The 23136-nt window shown below is 43.6% G+C and overlaps 1 protein-coding gene across 2 annotated transcripts in view; it reads right to left on the reverse strand.

Annotated features, from left to right (window-relative positions):
- CACNA1D (calcium voltage-gated channel subunit alpha1 D) overlaps nucleotides 1–23136 on the reverse strand; it is a 1365963-nt gene that overhangs the window by 177530 nt on the left and 1165297 nt on the right. The gene's annotated exons all lie outside the window — the stretch shown is intronic.

The raw sequence follows: 23136 nt of genomic DNA on the forward strand, positions 1-23136 counted from the left end.
TTCAAGCTCCTTGCCTCCTTTCATCTCCAATGTGGATTCTCTTCTGGTCTTCAGAAAACTTTTAAAAACATGGATATTTGGTTCTTAGCTGGGTTTGGGCACTTTTCCCTTGTGCCCCGTCCGCTCAGCGTCTTGACAACCTCGGGTATAAGTGCGCTTTATAAATATTATCCTATCCTATCCAAGAAGCGGATCTACAATGACAAACAGACTCCGTGAGACACCTCCAAGGCTGAAGGTCCAGATATTAGGTAAGATCAGTCACTCCCCCTTGCACTGCGTCCACGATATATACTAAAGGGTGCCCTCTTGACCCTTGACTTAAGGAAGCAGTAAGGAGAGGAATGCCAAAGGATCACCTAATGCGATGTATGGGGAAAGGTACCTTGCAGTCGATAAAGTAGTAATCGCCCATGGCCGTGAAACTGAGAGGAGGGCCACTCAAAAGGCTCTCTGAATTACAGCCAGAGGCTACAAGCTTACCACTGGAGGAGAAGTCACAGAGCAGCAGCACTCCTTTGGATCCCTGGGAATCCTCTGTCCACTGTTGGCTGCTTCTAGGAGCGCCGCAAAGACTGCAGTGTGGAGCACAGAAAGCACACGGGTGTCACCATCCTGGATCCCATGCCATTTTCGGACCGGGAGAAAAAGCAACTGTAAATAGAGCACTCAGCACCAGTGCAAGATGCAACCATGTGCCAGAGGCACCATGTCTTTTACTGCATTCACCCTGATGGTACACCAGGCAGCAGCATAGCCATTGATCAATCTGGTGAAGTGGGATCACTGGAGCTCAAAGATGAGCTGCCTTCCATGCAAAGACCAAGCGACGCCCCTCCTTCCCCGTGCATATTTAAATTATATTTATCTGCGGAGAAACCTCTTCCTATGCACCCCCTCCAAATCTAGGTGTGATTCATTTCCATTCACACCCTGGAGAGATTTTTAACATCAGTAACATGCATGAGTAAAATTCGAATCCTATCCAGGCTGTACTCTTGACTGAAAGGAATTTATGAATTCCCATAAACATAGTTGTCTGTGGGCATTCACAAACGTCCAAGGCTAATCATGCACTGGAACAGACATCAGCACCACATTCATACCCATTCAGAGGGATTTACTGGTGCAAAGAACTCTGCACTTGTGGCAGCGACCTCTGCACTCAGAAATGCCCTTACGCCAGCCAGGAATCACTTTATGAATCATTGGGTGGGGCAATAAAGTAAAATCAGTTGTAAGCTTATGCTTACGTTCAAATTTACCCTTTGATGACCGGCTGCATTTCATTTAAGTATATCTTATATAAATTCCCTGGGAACCTGGCTTCTACATTGAACATTCTGGACATAGGCAATGAGCTGTTGACTAGCAAAATACATTAATTCTAATATATCAGTAGTCTACAGATTAAAACCAGATTCTGTGCGTTCACTCCAGTTGTAAAATGGTTCATCCCCTTAACTGCTTTAGAGAGCCAACTACAAGATGGTGGTCTGTGTCTCAAACCAGCAGTCACCTCAATTTTAGGGTGCAAGCTTTTTAAATGTGGTTGTTATTTCGATTGCACTTTTATAAGATAGAAACAAAGTAAAAGTGCATTTAGAACGCCATTGGCTTGAGTATTGTTATTAGATTCTATGAAGGTAAGCCTCATGTTGGTTGAAATAGATGTTCAGAGCAGATACACAGGTTCTGCTTGACTTTCTTTAATTAAGGAACTTCAACCACAGCTCAGCAGTACATCCATACATCTTCTCGACCAGCTTAAACAATCACCTCAGTTTGAAAGATGACATTACAAAATAGAATGAGGAATGACACAGTACAATATAAGAAATAGGGGAAGAGGGGACATACCATTTATTTGAATGCAACCACTAACATTACCACACCCCAATACCTAACTCCAACAATATATATGAACAATATAGACACTAATGGAAAAGAACATTAATACTTACAAAGCAATTTTACTGTTAGACACAATAGCTACATGGTTAAGGTTAGAGATTGAACCATCATCCACGTTGAAAACCTTAATCACCTTGAAGGATTTACTAAAATGTGTAGAAACATTCACAAGGTTTTAGCCAACTTTAGTTTCACCACATCGCCCACCTTTATATCAATGTTTTTAACAGGTTTGCGAAGAGCATACATCAATTTTCTACCTTCCTGCATACAAACTTATCTCAACCTTCCTTCTTCCATCTGATCAAATACATGGGAGAGTTCTTTACAATAAACACTCATGCATGGTGGACATTATTTAGCATGTGGACGGTGTTTTCTAAATTGCACAAATTGACTAATCCCTGTGGTGGAATGTGGCATAAACGTATACTCCTCCACTCTACATCTCTACATCTCACCATCTCCATCCAAGACACTCCTTTCAGTTTAGCAATTTGAATAGTTTCCTTCAGAGTCCTGTTAAATCTTTCAACCATGCCATTGGTCTCTGCAATGCATATTTCTTATGTATAATACATCTTTCCTCCAGAAACTCTTCTATTGCCTTAGATGTTAATTGCACTCCATTATACATCAGAATACTTTTGAGATTACCTTCTCGAGCAAAAACTTCAGACAAAAATTTCACCACAGACATAGTTGTGATTTCAGACATTACCATGACTTCAGGCCACCTTGAAAGAGTATCCATCAGCACCAGCACACATTTCACAGTTGAAGCAGAATTTATTGGCCCAATAATGTACAAAGTGACATCTTCTCACACCTCTTTGGAAAATCTCACAGCATATCATGGGAGCAGCTCTAACTTTAAGAGTCTGTCCAATAATTTACACTCCTCACAATCACTAACCATTCTCTCCACCATCAAATCCATCCCAGGCCACCAATACATGGTTCACGACCTTTCTTTAGTTTTGCTAATGCTCTGATGCCCTTCATGAGCCTAGCGTATGAGGAGCTCTTTTACTCCATTGGCTGGAACTAATTTGCACCCCCTTAACACAATTCAATTGCTGAACGAAAGTTCTTCAGAAACTTTGACAGACCCCATCAATCTTTCATCACAATACCAAGTGTTATTCATGGAAATTATACCATCTTGTACACTCATCAACACCTGGCCTTTCTCCAGTTCAACAAGCCATGGTGGGGGAGAGTATATTTTAAACTAACATGTATGTCATTTGTCTAAAAATCAAAAGTCCAAACAACCCTGTCTTTCTGTGCCATCAGGTTAATGTTCAATTGGAATAGAGAGGTGATGGTTGCAGAATATAGTTAAAATCCAGTGTTTTGAAAAAAATTCAGTGAGATTCATTGCTATATTTCTTGTACTGATATGCAATTTGTGTTGCATGGTACATTGTGGTGATATTCCGTAAAGTGCTCACTTATGTGGCGTGTTACAAAAATCAAAATAGGGAGGGATAGGGACGCGGGGGTCCGCTTTCCAAATCAGAAACCACCTTTGGGGATGTATACAGAAAGTTTCAGCTGGTGCATGGACAAACAAGTTAATGACCCTTAATAATGTTCTTTTTGATGGATATTTTATCCAACCGCAGATGCCTCACCTTTTGAATATCCCTGGTGCCAGATTGGATCCTCCTATTCTTTTGATGTAATAGCTGCTGTGCACCATCAGGTAGTGCTATGGAATTTGTAGCCTCTGGAAGTGATGTCTTGAAGCCTCATATAGGCGCCACCCTGCGCTCTGATGGCAGTTTGAAAAACAAACAAGTTCCTTACTTTCAGAACTGCTCTATCTGGTGGACACTCTCTCCATCCGCCTTCTAACTTTGGATTATTCCACAGGCGCCAGACAGGATCTGGAGACTTTTCACAGCAGTGTTCCTGTGCAAACGATAGGTGGCATAGGGTGGCTACATCTTGGCTCCACACCCCCTTAAAAATGATGGAGCAGAGCCGCATATGAGCTGTTTGCAGATGTTAGATTCTTGTATTTTTGCTTTTTCGTGATCTCAGAATTGTGTGAACAATTGTTGGATACTAACTTTTGATTTTTTAGAAGTTGGAAAGAGGCCGCTCCACAAAACAGGGAGTTCGGAGGGCAGTGAGGAATCTGCAGTTAGACACAGTATCCCCAAGAAAGAGCTTTACCAAAGGTATGTAGCTTGTTCTTCTGATTGATATTTCTAGGTGCAAGTTCCTCACCTTAGAATAGATATTAAGGAAGTATTTCGCCAAGGTGGAGGGGCTGTGGAATGGACTCAGCCAGAAAAGTCTTGCAGAACCAAGCTGGCACAATGTCCTTCCCATCAGAGCTGGCTGTCAAAGCAGTAGTCTTCATGAAGATTTGCACTGATGCCAAAGTCTCTGCAGATTTCAAGACAGGCACTCCTTGTGCCAAAACAGTGGTAGCAGCTATGGCCTTGTCAGACCAAGTTAAGGTCCCACTGTTGCTTGCCAAACGTTGGGTGGGAAATGGGTGCCAAACCTTTAATAAGTCTCATGAAAAAAGGTGATTTGAACAAGGGAGGTTGGTCTGGCAGACCTAGAAACCTTTTACAGTGCCCACTGCAAGGCCTTGCTTGGCTAAATACAAAACAACTAAAAGAACATCCAACAGTTTTGCCTGTAACAGGTCTGCATTCAGGACACCGCACAAGGTCCCTAATTTGTCCCAGTGCCCAGCATAAATGGGTTATGCCCAAGAGCACCTAGCAGCAAGGGTTACATTGATGACCTCAGTCAGCAAATTGAGGGGAGTCAATTGCTGCAGCTCAGGCTCCATGCATGGAGGTGTAAGTTGCTTAGAGTCTGTTGGAGGTCTCTACCTTGTTGCCTAGACAGGAAGCCCTCCTGAATTGATAGACTGATCAAAGGACTGGTGCTCATGCTCTGGTGTTTGAAGTACAACACTATCCTGGCCCAAACAAGAGCCACCAGGATGACATGGGCCTGGTCGTACATAATCTTCTTTAGTGTTCGGGGCAGGAGGAAATGGCTGGAATGTGTACAGTCCCTTGTCCCATTCCATCCAGAATGCTTCTCAGAACAAGCAATCTTGTGGAAACTCCAATGCTCGAAATTGTTGAAACTCCATATTTTCAACAGGCAGATGCAGCTAAGGTTAACCCCTATGTTGGAAGGTGCCCTATGCCACCTTGTGATGTAATTCCCACTCCGCCCTAGTTGGTTCAATACCACTTGGGGGTGGTGTTGTGTGTGAGAACGTGCACCAGGGAACCCTTTTCTAGATGACAGTAATCTTTCAGGGCCAGGCGCATGATCCGCAGTTTCAGTAGACTGATGTGGTGTCAGCTCTCCACTGAAGACCAGAGTGGACACCCCACTTGATCAACCCAACCCAACACTGATGCATCTATCACCACTGTTAGCGCAGGGTAGGGAAAGTACAACAGTCTGAGGCAGGTCGGTCTGCAGCCGGTCAGCCACCACTGCAGATCTTGAGCTACTTTTTCCAAGATCTGGGTGGTGTCGAAAAGCTCACTAGGACTTCAAGTTCCACTGAAAGACTTCCACGTGCTACCTGGCATGGTTGACAAGGATGATGCACAAGGTTAAGAGGCCAAGAAGCCTCAGAGTCCGGGTCCAGGAGCAAGCTTGACACATGTGAATCATAGCTAGAGTATCATGTATAGGGAAAGTCCTGAACTCCACCAATCCAGGATTGCCCCAATGAATGGAAGCTCTAATGAATGGAAGCTTCTGAGAGGAATCAGGTGGTTCTTAGGCTCGTTTATGGCGAACCCCAACCATGCCAAAAGTTCCACCACCATCCAGATGTGGTCCACATCTGACTACAGCGGACTTGCCTTCTGCGGCTTCTCACCGAGGTATAGGAATACAGCAACTCCTGAACTTCTAAGATGGGACTTTCGAGAACACCCAAGGGGCATAGGTGATTCCAAAGGAGAGCACAGAAAACTGAAAATGCTCCTTTCCCAACTTCAGCTCTAGGTAACACCCGTGGGATTGCAGAATGTGTATAGGAAAATACGCATTGTGCAAGGACACCATCCAGTCATGCCGGTCCAGATAGGATCTGGGCAAATATGAACATCTTGAATCCTTCCTTCAGCACAAAGGCATCGAGGTGACAGAGGTCCAAGTTAGGCCTGAGGCCCCTATCTTTTTTTGAGCTGTGGAAATAGCTAGAGTAACCATTCCCGTCTTTCTCCAATTCGGTTACCCTTTCTGTAGCACCTTTGGAGAGGAGGAAAAAAAGTAGAACATAACCGTTGCAGATAATTTGTAAGATCTATTTGCTGGATGTGATGGATTGCCAATCTGTAGGAAATATCAGGAACTCCCTCCCACTGGGTGGGCATAAGCTAATGAGAGCTAACTGAAGTGAGTTGTTGAACAATTTTGAAGGAGAGGAGGAGTTGTAGGAGTGGTGCCCCTGTTGGCCTGCATGTTGCCTATTTGACTTCTTTGCGGGGGACCAGTTTGAATTCTTGGACTGCATCAGAGTTGGATCTGAAAATTGCTTCTGATTATATTGGGGTTGAAGCAAGGGCAATATTGGGGAGTCATACTATCATACTAGGAAACAGGATGAGCCTTAGCGTTCTCTTAGCTTGAAACAGGCTGAGTGGCTGAATTTGGCTCTGGATCTGACATCAGAATTGTGATAGGATCTAGACCAGAGCTGACCCTGTGCGAACCGACATTGCTAGTGGCAAATGTGTGGAGGCGTAGCATGGCACCAGCATGAGGCTGGGCAAGGGCTTTGCAGGGTCAGTCTGGGTCAGAGGAGGGCCCGCTGGTAGAAGACTGACTGGAGGCTAGGGCAGATCCATGGAGCCCAAAGGCATGCTGGAGGGACCTAAACCATCTGAAGCAGCGGCAGCATCGCCTCGCTAAAGCCCTAAATCTGCTGCAGAGTTGAAGATGGCCCAGGGGATTAGTGGCACATTGGCTCTAACCTGGGAATGGGAGAGACAGGATGTAGTAAAATCCCTTTTGGACTTCTTGCGATCATGCCACAATTTGTCTTTATGTTTGGTCCAGTACTTAGCCAAGGACGGTGACATGGACCAGGACCATGAACGACCCTTGGACTTCGACCGGAACAAACACTTCTTCCTGTATTTGATGGTGATAAGTTTTGCTTCACGGTTTGTGATAGCCTTGGATACATCAGGGAGCCTTTATCACAAGACTTGGAGCTACACTTGGAGCCCAAGCCCCAAAAACAAATGTTACATGGACCTGTGACTAACATCTGCTTCCAGAATTTGCGGAACACTTTAAAATCCTCTGTCGCATTTCATATTGTCAAGCATCCATTTTGGACACTGGCAAACACCAAGAAAAGTTTAAGAGTAGCGCTCCAAGTTTGAATGGAAAGGCATGAAAAAAGAGGAACTGACATCAGCCTGCAGGAATGGCCTCTATACGTAGCTTTGTAGAGCCACTTCTTTAGGCAGGACGAAACTACCACGGAGACCGATGACACCACTTGTGGGACCACATGAGCTGTTGCATGGAAATATCTGGGGCCCTGTCTGGTGCCTGAGGGACTCAGCAGATGAGGAATCTGGGGTTAGAAGTATCTATCAGAAACATTCTACTTGTATAAAAGCAAGCATGATGATGTTACAATGAAGCAACAGCAGCACTGGGGTTGTATCATAAACAATGTGCGCCTGTGCAAATATTGCCATCATAGCCATGTTTCTGTGACTTATGCACTTAATCATCAGTTTGTGCACATATTCTTTGTTGTTATTAGCGCAGATACTCATATTACATATCCATAAGTAATGCATAATTAATCAATCGCTCCTCGCTGAGAATATGGCAAAAACATTACTTGCACTATTTTGTTTTACAATATTCTCACTTAGGGACAACTCTGTATCACATTCCCATAGCAAGAATGATTTTATGAGGGAAATAGAGGTTTCTCTTTAGAATGCTGCCTCTCCCATACTCATTTATCTTTGGGACATCTCAATCTTTCCCTCTGTTGCTGAGCCTTTTGAGGTTTCCGTTTCTATGCAGGTTTCTGATGAGGGGCATCCCTCAATCTAGGTCCTATGGGAGGGCGTCAGTATATGGTTGTGCAGAGAGAGATCCGGTGCCTGGCGTCCACTTCGCCCACAGAAGGGCCTAGGTTCTAATGGGAAACATTACTGCTTATCAATCGTAACAGGATCAAAAACCTGAGCACAGATCCTTCACACTAGATGCCAAGACCTTACAAGTGAAGGTGGGCTCCACTGGCAAAACAGCCCGCTCCACCACTATCCTCCTGCCACCAACTATCTTGCAACTGCTCACGGGTGGGGTAGATTGGGAATATGCCTCAAATGAGACTGCACTTGGAGGACAGAAAACTTGCTGATGACCTTTGTATGCTAATGTTAAGAATAGGAAGAGGAGGTACAGTTGGAAAGGAGAATAACTCTTCTTTTCAGAAGTGCTCCTCCCAAACGTATTTACTGCATTTGAGCCCAACAATATCTTGGAAGCATAAAGCCACCGTGGTGCCTTATTCCAGGGCATCACTTTACATTCCCAACTCACTTAAGGAGCTGAAAAAATTGGGTCTGAACAATGCTCATTGGAATAGCACACACTTCAACAATGCAGTCACAATGGTCTTAGAATAGTTTTTTTATTCTGCACTCTATGTAGTATTACCATACTATCTACAGCATTAACATGACAAGCTGTTCAAAATTAGGTCTGTTCTGGACTATTTGCAAAAGTTGCTGAGGTTTACACACCATGGCAGAACGCAGCAGTGCACGAGTCTTTGATTTTATTCAAAGGCCTGCTGCTAGTGAAACACTACATTCCTAGCAGGAAAACGTGATATAGTAATGAGATTCATATGTTGTACAAGAGTTCCACAGGGCGCAAGTACAGTCATAGAGTGTATAGTGGACAAAAGTCCAGTACCTGCAGGGAGCCCTTCATCATTAAGAATTAGATAGTATATTTTGTGTGATGTTGCTCACTTTCTATTTCATGAAAGTTATACACTTTATTTATACAATTTATATACAGGAAAGTACATACTCAAAACACTGTAGTGTAAGACACACTTGAAAAGATCTCCCTAATGAGCCTATTTGTAAAAAGCTGTAGTGCATTGAGTTACAATGAAGTGCTAGCCCGAAAATCCATGACACACAGGAAGTCCACAGTTACACTAAAATTCAGAATTATGCCACTTCTTCTTTTATGTTATTGGTCAATTTGAAGAAGTATATGAAGTCTCAACTATATTCTATATAATAACAAGATCAAAGGTGGAGTGGCCAAAACTGACCAGATTCATTAACCATATGATGCAGCATGTAAAATCCACAGTTGGCACAAGACACTGGTTGTCCATTTGATGCATTTGTCAGCTTCCAATACATACGTTTTCTATTGGGAGACTATCCCTGGAAAACAGATGTCCTTCCTAACTTTTTCCAACAGTCTCAATGCTACAGAAGTATCAGCTCACAGTATCTCAAAAGTAGAGGACAAGGAGGAAATTTAGTACTACTGTTCCAAGTGCCCCTCTAAGCCAAACCTGTGCTTTCTCAATTGCTTCACTCTATACCTCACAAAACTGAAGTCGAACAGTCATTTCTGGAGTGTGTATCTTCAAAATGACATGTATGGATACATCTGCTGCAGGGCCCCTTTATTGACTTGCCTGTATGCTACCCGAGCAATGTTTCCATACAAATTAAAAATGCCATGTAAACTTTTTAACAGAAGAATTTTCAAAAACCATAAATGTTTCCTTTCCAAATTATATTTGCATCATTTTGTTTGTAGTGACTCAAGTGAACAAGAATTCGTAAGGAGCAGCTGTGTTTTTGTTGCTGGCATGGTGCTTCATTTGGCTAGGTAATTCTGAAAATGCTTTAAGGGAATTTAGCAAAGTGTGCCCCAGTAATCCTACCTTATTATTGAAATGGTATAATGCTCGCTGTTTCTGGTGGGAGGGTCACTCGTAAGTGCTAGATCAACCCACCAACATCCTACCCTGCTGTGGGAGAAGTTGAAATTCAGAAATGTGTACTTTTCTATTTATTCCAAGATATGGTTAGTGAGAAATTTTAATTTTTCATTTCAGTGCACTTGACACTAGATCGATTGGGTGAAGTTACAAAAGCAATGCATTTCTAACTGGTAAGTATTACTTGAGCCATTTTATGAACAGCAAGGGCAATTAAGTATCTACACTAGCTCAGTCTTGTGGGCAGCTGAACCACAAATACAAATTTGACATATTTACACTGTTTGGTCATTCTATGATAATAGTTAACCTTCATGGCCTTAAGGATTCTAGAGTTGGTTTTTAATGTACCTCTAAATTCTTATTATGTATAGCTTGCCTGATCATCTGTAGTAAAATGACTTCGGGGAGTGGGTTCAAAAAGGTGGAGGGATCAGAACCTGCACAGTGTGAAGGATGGTTTTGATGCACATCTTGAGTTCCTAGAGGGTCTATAATGGGATAGAGAATCAGAGAAGTGGCCTCGGGATGACCCCCCATTGCTTTGAAAACTTCCCTCTTGAGACTGTAGAAGGACATTTTCTTAGCAGAAAGCCAGCATGCTTGAAGTAGGTGGAGTATATTAGGGGTTCTTCTTGGAACTTTGCATAGTGCTCTGGAGGCACAGCGAATGGCTTTGTCAAGGCATGATTAGAAAAGGCCTCTTGAAGACCATTACAATAGTCCAGTTTGCTGATAACAATATGTCATGTCAGTGCTTTGGGAAATTAGAAATGAGGATGGATTCTTCAAGACTTGTAGGATTAAATCATCTATAGTGGCGATCAAAGATTCCAGCCACATGGAACAGTTGGAGAGAATGCATAAGCTTCTAGAAGACTTGAGAAAAGCTTGCTTGGCCAGTGGAAAGTTGATAGACCCAGGAGTGGAGATATTCCTGGCAGAGGGGAGAATGTATAGGACTACATCTTAAATGAGCTAAGCAGAGAGGAATGTAGAGTCATATATAGAAGATGTAGAAGGGTGAAAAACATCCTGTGGCAAACTCACGCCCACCACTCCACAGAGAGCTCCACTGACTTCCTATCCAGAAGTGCTGCCAGTTCAAACTTCTCGCACACACATTGAAATCACTATACAACACAGCATCGGTGTACCTCAATCACTGGCTTCACTTCCACCAACCCACCAGACAACTTTGCTCAGCATCATTCGCGCACACACACCCTACATCCACAGAAGCAGAACAGAAGGTCGATCATTCTCCTACCAAGCTGCCGAATCCTGGAAAGACCTCCCTAAACATATCAGATCCTCCTCCTCACTTCTTGAATTCTGCAATAAGCTGTAAACCTGGCTCTTCAATTAGTTTTCTTGCAGGACCATCAAGACTGCCTGTATTCAGGCTCAGCCTCACCATAAGCCTACATTCACCTACTCAATGCCTGGATACGCTCACAGGTGAGAAGCAGAGCTCTACAAATCCACCTGACATTACATTACATAATGATAGAGTCCAGAACAAAGTTTACGTTGACTGGACTAGTGTTGCATATGCAATCTACACTAATTAGGGTGGATCATGTCATCTCTTTCCTCTAACCCCACAAAGGGCAGAGATCACAGCACAATCATGCCCCTGACTAAACAAAATTAAACAACCAGACCTAACTTTCACCATTATATAATGATTAGAAATATCCTTTGTTAAAGCAAGGGAAAAAAGTCAGGTTGGCTTGGTTTAACGTGACATGGATTATTCATTTACTACTTATATAACAGTTTTATATATATCTGATGCACTGAGAGGTATAAGGTTCCTTTACATAGAACAGCCGTGGTGCAATGGTCATACAGATAACACAAACTCTATGGTTAATGCAACAGTCATAGAATGTTTAATAACTACAGCATTATGAAGTACAGCAGAAGGAGAACCATAAAAAAGGGCATGAGAACAAGATTGAAGAAAAGAATGGGAAAAAGCTTAGAAGTTGAAAAGTGGAAGTGAGATAGACAAGGAGGAGGAAGTGAGGACTAAAGAGCAGGAAAAAGGGATACAGAGAAGGACTGAGTGAGAAGTAAAGGGAGAGGGAGGTGTAGTGCAAGTGAGTTAGAATAGAGTGGGATTAGGAACAGGAGAGGTAAGCATCAAGGGGCAAGGGATGAAAATGGAGAGAGTGAGAGCTGGAGAGAAAACAAATGGGACTGAGCGGGAAGTGGAGGGAGAGGGCAAGAAAGGTCAAGTACTAGAGGGAGAAGCGAGGGAGGAGGAGGGAAGGGAGGCTTGAGGGGAGTGAGAGCAGAGGAAGAAGTGAGAACGGGTAAGGAAAAAGAATATGGAACAGAGAAGACCTATGAGGGACAGAGCGGGAAGGATGAGGAAGGTGTAGTGGAAGTGAGATAGGAGAGAGAAGCACAGCGAGAGAAAGGGGAATGAGTCAGAGTGGAAAAAGGAGGAGTATATATAATGGATGAATACAAAGAAATGGAAGGAAGGAGGAGCCAAGTGGTAGAAGAAAGTGGAGAGCCAAAATCAACTGCAGAAGCAGGATATCTAAATGACTAAGGCTTAATGAGACAAGGGGGGCTCGATTCACAGAATGAACTTAAGACTCAATCCTAAACTTACTACTATTTTGGTATTCACAGGATACACTTACTACTTTTGGCATTCACAGAATGCACTTACTACTTTTGGTATTCACAGAATGAACTTACTACTTTTGGTATTCACAGAAGTTAGGATTTTGTCTTAAGTTTGTCTTAAGACAAACTTAAGACAGACTTAAGACAGACTTAAGTGAGGATTTTGTCTTAAGTCTGTCTTAAGTCTGTCTTAAGTTTGTCTTAAGTGTGTCTTAAGTAAGTTTAGGATTGAGTCTTAAGCTCATTCTGTGAATCGGGCCCGTAGAGTCTAAATCTAGGTGCCGTTAGGTGCTTGTGGAAAGACAGCAGTGTGCGTTTCATTTTTAAGAGAGAGTTTGCAAGAAGGGATGCTCATGAGAAGGGCAGACTGATGAGCATGAATAGTTTCAAACAGGGTGACTCGATGAGGAAGTCCTGGGTTCAGCTGGCCATTTGAGTAGGCTAGAGAGGTAGGGCTCAGAGTTGACATGAACAGCTTTGTAGGCAAGGCAATCCAGTTAAAACTTTTTTCTGGCCTCACTAGGAGTCAATGAATCTCAGCAAAGATAAGAGTAATATGATTGAATTTATTATTTAATGCTACATGTCTGACTGCACCGATCAGGACAGTTTTCAGTGGTAGGAGAGGTGTTTGAGATATGCCTGCAAGGATAGTGTTTCCAAAATTCAGTCCTAATAGAATCCGACCAAGGGACGCCAATTTTAGAATAGATGGTGACATAGTAGCTTGATTTTCACCAAGGTGCACAGTTAGAAATTAACCACTGACAAGTTTGTTGATGTGTGGGATCATGAATAAGGATGAATCTAGGGGGATACAGAGCAAACAAAACGTAGGAGAATGACGGGGGCAGTCAGGGATTTTGAAACAGTTTACCACATCTGGGTTATTAGACTTTTTGAACGTGTGCTAGAATAAATTCAGTATTTGTGGATTAGGGCGAGGAAACTTATCCAGGACTGAATATTGAGAAGGTATGCACATAGACAAGAATAATTCAAGTAATAAATGGCTAATCGCTTTCCCATGGCAAGAGTTTGTTGGCAAGGGTGAGGTAGTATGAAAACTCTTTATACATGGGGGCCTATGCACACTAAGGAGGCCCTCTGTCATGAGTCCCCCAGCATTCAACTCCACAGTAAGTGTTACCACTATGTTTTCCAGTACCAACATATGCACTGACCACTTGATTTCACTCCAAACCATCTTTTTTCATTTTATTTGTGGGTTTTTAGTTGAACATTGCAGTAACAGTGTCCAAAACAGCAACTGTAGCTGATACCAGCACAGCAATTAGATAATATCATCATTTCCGTGGTTTCTTTAATGAAGTAGCAAAACTGCTCAAATATAAGCATTCCATTGTATAGCATCCTGACTACCATCCCCTCCCAAGCCAAAACCATCATTAAAAGAAGAATGCAAGTGGATATCATTTCTCAGAATTAATCTCCATAGGAATTGAACTGTACGAAAATCCAGAAAAGGTGCTACTAAGTGCTAGAAACAAATCATACCAGCTGTCTCAGCAGGTTAGTTTTTAAAGCTTTCAAAATGGAGATAAATGGTGACATTATCGGATTCCCTCTGGTAGTTCCACTGGGAGTCTTCCATGACCAGAAAGCTTTCCTAATGGTTTGGAGCAACACTAACAATCAATTTCCACTCGACCATAATGTCCTACTAAAGCGTCCAAACAGAATTCTTATATAATGAGGAGCAAAGCTAGATAGAATTGTAGGCACCCAAACTAATGTCTTAAACTTGCCCCTTAATGGCACCTGAAATAAATGAGGTTTATGCAAGACCTCTGAAGCATAAGCAGTTTTTAGGCAAGTTAAAAGCCAATCTAATTGCTGAGTTCAGTAGGGTCCCTAACCTTCTCTACCTTTAGATGTACCCACTAATAAAACATTTCCATAATCAAGTACTGATAATCACTCTTACAATACTTAAACAATGTTTCTCAGATAAGGAGTTGTGTTTTGCGTGAAAGTTTCAAACGGTAACAGTATGCTTTCATGGGCTAGGGGAATAGTGTTTATAAATGGATATCGCTACTTTCAGACCCACGCGAAACCATCCTCCTCGGAGAGGGCCAAGGGGGGCATTTTGACCCTAATTCGGAATGATTTACCGGTAAAAGTTAAAGAGAACGCCCAATCAAATTTGAACTTCCATATCCTTATGCTGGAGGTGCAACAGGAAGGGATATGGCTATTAATAAACTTTTATAATAAAAGATTTGGCCCAAACCTGCACTTAATTGTGGGAGAGGTTGATAAAGCAATAGATAACATTGCACGTAATATTAAGAGCGTGAATGTAAATGTTATATGGATGGGCGACTTCAATATACATCCTTGTGACTACAACACATTACCCATCTGTGGACTAGAGGTTATGGGGGGAAACTCAATATATCACTTCACACACAGTGAGTACGGCAACTGCCTAAATAGGTTATTAGCTTCCCTAAACATGGAAATCATTTGTGATCCAGACCCGCAACAGAAACTCCAGTGGGAACTTTCCATCGAAATGGGGTGGAGTCAACGATTGATTATATACTTTTAACATTTCCCCTTAGCACAAGGGCTGTCAAGGTAGAAAACTCCTTTTCAACTTTCAGCGACCATGCCATTCTATCCACAGAGCTGAAGGTACCTATATGGGACACTCAAAACCGTAACTATGTTGAAATGGGGTTCCGCTGAATTTGGTTCATATCGATAAAATGAAGACGATCCCAGAAATTATACTAAATACACAAGACAATATACTATTGTGTTTAGACCCAGAAGCTGAGGCAGGGGAAGTTGTGTTAGCTTTTTGTGATATTTTAGAAAAAATAAAATCGGCCCTCACACGAACAAAAGCGCCAAATAAAGCAAAAGGTAGGGGTTGGTTTGACTCACCGTGCACAAAAGCGAGGAAGGCTCTGATGCATGCTCTAAAAATTAGACCCAGAATCCCGGAACAAATAAAAATACTGCGAGCCTCATACAAACTGGCACGGAAAAACAGAGAAAAAGTTATCACAGAGGACTTATGGGCGGATCTTGATAAGGCAGCCAGTACGCAAATAGACGTGATTTTTGGAAGCTAGTAAAAGCACCATAATTTTACAAATTCTAGCGTTTCCACAACAGATACAAACGTTGATGAGGAAGCATGGGTTTCCCATTTTGAGAACATGTTTGCTTTAAATTCTCACACCCCAACCTCCTCCGTGCCCTCAGAGCAAACGTGCCACGCACCTTTATTCTTTTCACTTACTGAAGTCAAAGTTGGGCTAGAATCATGCAGCATGGGAAAGGCCCCAGGACCGGATGGTGTCTCAATCGATTTCTTCCAAGGTGATCCAGATTCATGGGTACCACTCTTAACGAATGCCCTGAATAGCATAGCTTTGGTAGGCCCCCCTCATGGTCAACGGGGGTCATTGTCCCCATCTACAAAAAAGGAGAAATGGCCAACCCAAAGAATTACAGACCGATTTCCCTGCTGGACACAACATCAAAGCTCATGGGCTGCCTTCTCCTCTCCAGGCTAGAGGAATGGGCTAAGGATAACAAGATCTTAATCCAGGCCCATTATGGGTTTCGGCAGGGAAGGGGTACTGTGGATTAGTGCTTGAATTTAGCACTGACCATAGAAAAGTATACTAGAATGAAGGACAAAAAATGTACATGGCATTCATGGAGCTGAGCGCCGCATTCGACTGCGTGGTCCATGCTAAGCTATGGAACATAATGGAGACGATGGGGGTCGACCAAGCCATATTAAACTTTATTAGACAATTGTATCTAAACGCTGCGGCATCAGTCCGCTATACGAAAAATGGAGATTGCACGTGCCCTTTTAAAATTTCCAGGGGAGTAAGGCAGGGTTGCATCCTGGCCCCATTTCTCTTCTACATATATACAAATGAAGTCGAGAAAGCACTCACAGTGGCCACCCGGGATGTCCCTCTCTTTGACTCCCAACAGTTACCAATATTGGCTTACGTGGACAACGCAGTGTTAATTGCCAGAACAGGGCTTAGCTTACAACGGCTGATAACCGCATATGTCTCTTTTATGGATTAATTACAATTAAAGGTAAATCAAACTAAGTCTTTTGTGATAGTAGGTGGGGCAACAAAAAGAGATACAATGCTGTATTTTCATGCGGATGCTGAAAGAATAGAGATGGTGGACTCCTTCCCCTATTTGGGGGTTCTTTTTGATAAAGACCTATCATGGTCAAAGTTGATGGAAGGAAGGATGATGGTAATGGAGACTGGCATCACTTCTGTTAAATTCTTTGCTAGAAAACTGGACGCGAAACCCTTATTACTGATAAAATACATGTACCTGGCTAGAGTAAAGTCAGCAGCGACTTATGGGGCTGCGGTAGCGCCAACACCACTGCAAACCACTGAGAATGATTTCTTTAAATCTATAGTGGGTCTCCGTCTTTCCTCTACAAATTATATTCTACATATGGAATTGGGCTCGCCCTACATTTCAGACTCAATACAATTAGCCCCACTCCTTCTTTGGCATTCAATCTGGCGGAGAGACACAGTGACACTCACACAAACAAAAATAAAGAGTTGCTTAAGCATGGACAAGTGGAAGAGGTCTACGTGGCTCAGCTATGTGGAGACAGTATTAAAGGAGATTGGTCTCCCCGAACTTTTCAAGGACCCACTGGCTGGCAAAAAGGTATCTAAACAAAAGGTCACCAACATGTTCTTACTGATGTCAGCCTTATCGAAAGGAATATCACAAAGAGCAACACACTGTCTGTAGATCCTGCCTAAACCCCCATTAATAGAGGGGGGGTACTCTTATTTAGTGAATGTCACTAGGCCGCAATACAGATTTATATTATTGAGGTTCTGCACTAACATGATCCCTCTTATGTCAGGTTATCCGGAAAAAAACTATAACCATTCGGACTTAAGTGTGTGTCCCTGCGATAATTTCTCACCTCAAACTGAATTGCACTTAGTTTTATTCTGCAAGCTCTATGAGAAAGAAAGGAATGACCTCCTCAAACCAATTTTAAAGCAAGAGAATTTTAACCAGTGCCGGGTTGCAGTATATTTTTTACAATTTTTATCTGATCCCCTGGTTTGCTTTTCGGTAGCGTCATTCTTATGGGCCTGTATGAAAAAGAGGAGGGAGGAGGCGTTAACAGCAGTGAGCTTGTTAGATGATAATAAAACTACATAGTTTTAGCACATTAAATTATTTTAATGTATTAATGTCTTTATTCTAGAATCATTGATGAATTATTTGTTGTTTTTTTTAAATTTTATGACGATGTATTTATCTGTGCTTTTATGATCATTTTCACTTGATCGAATAAAGATTGACATTGAAAATTGAATTGCTGAGTTGAGTAGGGTCCCTAACATTCTCTACCTTTAGATGTACGCACTAATAAAACATTTCCATAATCAAGTACTGATAGTCACTCTTACAATACTTACACAATGTTTCTGAGATAGGGAGTTGTGTTTTGCGTGAAAGTTTCAAGTGGTAATTCAAGGAAAGTACCATCTTATTTATTTGATGGTTCATAGAGAGCTAGCCTTTGAAATAATGTCTTTCACCACAACCTCATTTGAACATACGCGAAAGGTGACGTAAATATTTCTTCTATTTTTCAACTTGTAGTCAGAAATTCCAGTTTGGATGCGTTTTGGATGTGTCTTGTTTATCCTTTGAACCTTTTTGTCTAGTCACACTAGGATCCTTAGAGAGGCTCAGTGTCATCAGTGTAATACTGAAAACTGAGTTTTATGTTAGACAGCAACTGATGCTTTAGTTAAATATAGATGTTAAAAATAACTGGAGATAAATGAGAACCTGTGGAATTCATCTGCATACTGTCATTCAGTCAGCTAATTCCTTACCTACTATTACTCAAGAATTTATCTCTGTAAGAAACAAGTTCTGCCATTTTGGGGATGTCCTTCTCACCCCAGTGACCCCACGCAACTGCCAAAGGTGTTGAAAACAGCTGAAAGATCAAGTAACATCAGAAGCAGTGGGTCCTCTGTCTTAAGGAAAGCAATCTGAACGTTAACAATGCCGAATCAGAACTTTGATGTGTACAAACGTTCAACTGTATCTTCAAGAATATTATTTGCTTTCACTTGTTTCTGAAGTTAGCCACCTTTTCCAAGACCATAACCAGTGAAGAAGAATATTTGAATGTTGATGAGCTGGAGACTCTCCAAGCTCTTTTTTAAGAAGTGGTGTGACCCGGGAGGCATAACTGGCAAGATGGCTGCACAGACATGTCAGTGCTGTGCTCCAAGGGCCCCACGCATATCTATCAGCATCCTGAGTCCATTGTGCGGTGAATGGACCGCAAAACATCTGAAACTACACCGTGCACTGACAAGGAAACGGTGACGGGTCTGAGGAGCCGCCAGAAAGCCTGCAGTATGATGAACGGCAGCTCCATCGTGGTGGATACAAGATGGCAGGCCCGAGCGCTGTGACTGGAGGTAGTGGACGGACCTCCTGGTCTGCCCAGAAGAGGAAGCAGTGAGCCGAGGGACAGTCTGAGACAAGAGTGAGTCCTGAGGTGGCAGTTGGTATGAACCAGGGGCAATCCGGACAGCAGCGTCCTGGTGCTGGAGTGTTTTGTTCAGATGCCCTGGAGAAATGCCGGCAGCCCAGGCCTGCCGGTAAACCTGGGTAGGGCCTGCAGAGCAGGGTGAAGCAGCCCCCCAGCGAGTGGCTGGGGCAACGAGCAGTAGAAAGGAAGCCTTGTGTGTAATGAGGTGGAATTGCCCGGGGCTGAGGAGAAGGCGACTGGGCCGAAGCCTTGGATAGCGGGAGCAGCACCATGGGAGCCCATGTCGGAGAGGCAGAGCGTAGCTGGGCCAGCTGAGGAGACACTGCGGAGGGGATTGCCCTCCCATCCTGTCCTGTTGTTGCTGACAGGGCCGCATTGAGAGGAGCTGAACAGCGCGATGGTGGGAGTGCGGCAATGCCCCAAATGGTGACAAGAGGCAGGGGCCAGAGACAATAGTGTGAATAGTTGGTGGCGGTGAGACCTGCTCGGGGGACTCGAAGGACAATGATGAAGGAGAAACAATAGAACTGTGACAGACAGTAAGGGGGAGCAAACTGGCTGCTGGTGACCTCTGGTGGGGGAGGAGGGGCTGTGACCATTAAGACACCCCCAGAGCACAGCAAATAACGGACAAGGGGACCCTGGCTATAATTAGGACCCTGAGGAGAACCTGAGGGAAACCCAAGAGTTTGGACACTGCTGTGGCCCCCTGTGCAGCAGACGGGAGCCTACCCAACCACAGAGACACAAGCCCCTGGGGGAGACCACTTGACAGGAGCTGTGAGGCAGTTGGCCGCCACGGCAGAGGCTAATAGTGGACAAAGCGAGGGTGGGAGCCATGTGTTGCCAGGAGACCTGACGGATTGCTTGGCCTTGGCCGTGTGACTGCCCCCAATGCCAGTCAGGGACCCACAGCGGCACGCCTACACTGATCCGTGGGACCTAGAAGTTGTGAGTAGTGGGCTCTCTCCACCATGGGCAAAGACCAACCCGTTAAAGCTTCCCAGCAGGCCCACATGGAGCAATACACGGGGGAACCCACCGAACACAGGAGGTGGAGGAGGGCATACCACTAAGCAGCGCGATGACCCAAATGGGTTGATGGGAGCACAGATCCTAGCTGCTATAGAACATTCCCAACAGACACTGAAGGCCCTGGTGGGTTGTCCCTACAGCAGACATCTGACATCGTATTTATACAAAGCCATTGAGGAGGATCAGCCACATGCTCTGCCGGTGGCCAGATGAAAGTGGGAGGAGACCTTGGCGGAGTCACTGAAGAATGGAAGAATACATTTTGCATTAGTGGAGCAGGTGGCGAGCAACGCTCGCTTTAGGCTGATTCACTTTCATTTTTTACATTGCACATATATCATCCCAGAATTAATGCCCACGATGTGCCTATAGAGTCTGCCGGCCAGCGCTAGTTGCGGAGACCCCATGGCTGGGTTCTTACATATGACGTGGGCATGTGGCCCAGTCCAGGAATATTGGAAAGAGAAAGTCACAAATCTGGCCAGAACAACAGCCATCTCCATAGACACCACAATACGTCATTGTCTGCTGGGGCTTATTCTGCGGCTGAAACAGGGAAAAATAAGGTATTGCTTTGTCTCTCTGGGTCTGGAGCAGGGCAAGTGTAGACTGGCGATCTCTGGCTGTCCCCTTGAGCCCCTGCATATGCTGCATGGCCCAAGGACACCAGAGAATGCAATTCGGTAGAATAAAGGCGAATTAGGTAGGGGCACACTGATGAAGGGGTGGAAGATGACTTGCAGAAGTGTTGAATACCTTTCCTGAACCAGAAGGGGAAATGGGAGCTGTCGGTTAATGGTGTAGACCGGCAGCAAATGTTACTGAGGTTGGGGCATGTATCAAGGCGAAGCCGCTCCAGCAGCCACGGACACACTCGCTGTGCAGAAGATGCTGCAACGGACAAGCAGCATTGGCATTGTTATTGTACCCAGTGTGTGTTTACAGAGTAGGTGGGGTGGTCTGTTGTTGGGTATTATTACAAATGGGTTTTTATGTAACCTGCCGCCTGGGTTCAGGCAGGACCAAAACTCCAATAAAGATATAAATTTAAAAGAAAAAAAGAAGAAGTGGTGTGACCCGAACTTCCTTTAGCATAGCAGGAATAGTTCCTTCTTCAAAAGAATGTCTCCACATACCCTGATTATATGGAGTCAGTACTTTATTGCCCTCCTTAATAACCCTGGAGGGTTGAAGGTTAGCCTCCTTCGCGGTGATCTAAAGAAGCCAAGGAATATTAGAAATCAGATGATAAGTGGAGTAAGTCAAGATCCTTGCAGGCCAAAGATTAGCTGAATCCTTCAAGATCTAATGAAGCCAAAGAGTATTAGAAATCTGCAGTGTTCTAGCCTTTCATCGAATGTTGCTCTTGGTGTTCTATTGTGATGTTCTAAAAAGAACCCAGTTTTGAATTCTTAGTAGACAGTTATCGTCCTATGAAGTTGGCTGCTGCGCAGCACCTGTGCCACAATAAACCTCTTTAACTTCCACTTAAGTTGGTGGTGTGGACATTATTACTACAGAAAACGTGGCAACGAGGGCACAGGTGCATGCAGGACCCGCGGGGGGGGGGGAAAAAAGAGAATTTGTATTTACCAGAGCGACGTCGTAGAGGATCTTCAGCGGGTGGTCTGTTTCTTGCTTCTGGCTGACGAGATGGGTGCTCGTTGAGGACGCAACGGCTTGTGCTTTGGAGGTACTGTTTGGATTTTTGTGGCGTTTCGGTGGCAGCGCAACAAGGGCGAAGGAAAGCTCTTCGAGATCGTGATGTCAGTGCGCGCGCATCCTTGAAGTTAGCGTTCCAGTATACAACCGGCGGACATCTTGGAACTAGAAGCGCAAGTATTTTTCCATACGTAACGTTGTGCATGACTTGTGCAACGTAGGCGCCATCTTAAGTGTGCTTTTACACTAAACGGAATTAGACATACGCTTCAGTTGTTATTATTGTGCACGCAACGTAAGCGTCATCTTCGCACGCTACGTAAGCCCCATCTTAGGTGTATGGAGATAATCGCCTCGATCACTTACGCTATATTCAAGCGTGGAGTTAAACGACATCACTAAATACGTGTGTACACGGTGATACACACACACCTGTTTTTATCTTTGAAGCCGCAAACGTGCGAGGCGGTGAGTGTGTACACGGTGACACACACACACACCTTAAGCGAGGATTGCGACAATGTTTTTTTATACCACGGACAGCGTTGAGGAAATCCCAGGGAAGCGTGCATCTTCGGTGACACGCACACCATGTTCAATATCTCTCGTTCTTGTTTAAAAAATGCGTAGTAAGGTATTTTCTTTGTGTCTATTGAAGAATCTCTCTATTTGTTGAGGTTGGTAACACAGACTTTGCGCATTACAGAATATTCATTGCTAATTGATCCTCATTGGACACTCATTGGGGCATATTTGGACACTCATTGGGACATATATATAAAAAATATTTTTGGGGTTTATTAGGAAGTTTGGATACTACTGACAATGTTGGATGTGTAAAATATTGTCATTTATTTATTTATTTATTTTTAGTTTGTGTTTAACTTTTTCTGGGTATCTACTGTAATAACAAACATGCAAGCTGTTACTCCCCCTCCACCTTTCCTTGAGGTGCCAGGTGAACCACCTATTGTTTGGAAAAAATGGTATGATGCCTTTACTACTTATCTGGGAGCTATAGGGGCTTCACGTTACAGAGCCAAGAGAAAGAAATATCTTTTATTACACACACTTGGGTTTGAAGTACGTTCTATTTTCAAACATCTTCCACCTTTAGTGCGTACTCCAGAAGAAGAAGACATTGATGAATTTGTAGAAACAGTGAAAAAGTTAGAATTGCGCTTTGACATTCAACCAAGCTTCGTTGTAGTTAGGCACAAGTTTTTCAAGAGAGAGCAGAGGCATGGGGAAAAAGTTGAAGATT

This window comes from Lissotriton helveticus, chromosome 9 (genome assembly GCF_964261635.1).
Source record: "Lissotriton helveticus chromosome 9, aLisHel1.1, whole genome shotgun sequence".
Classification (NCBI taxonomy): domain Eukaryota; kingdom Metazoa; phylum Chordata; class Amphibia; order Caudata; family Salamandridae; genus Lissotriton; species Lissotriton helveticus.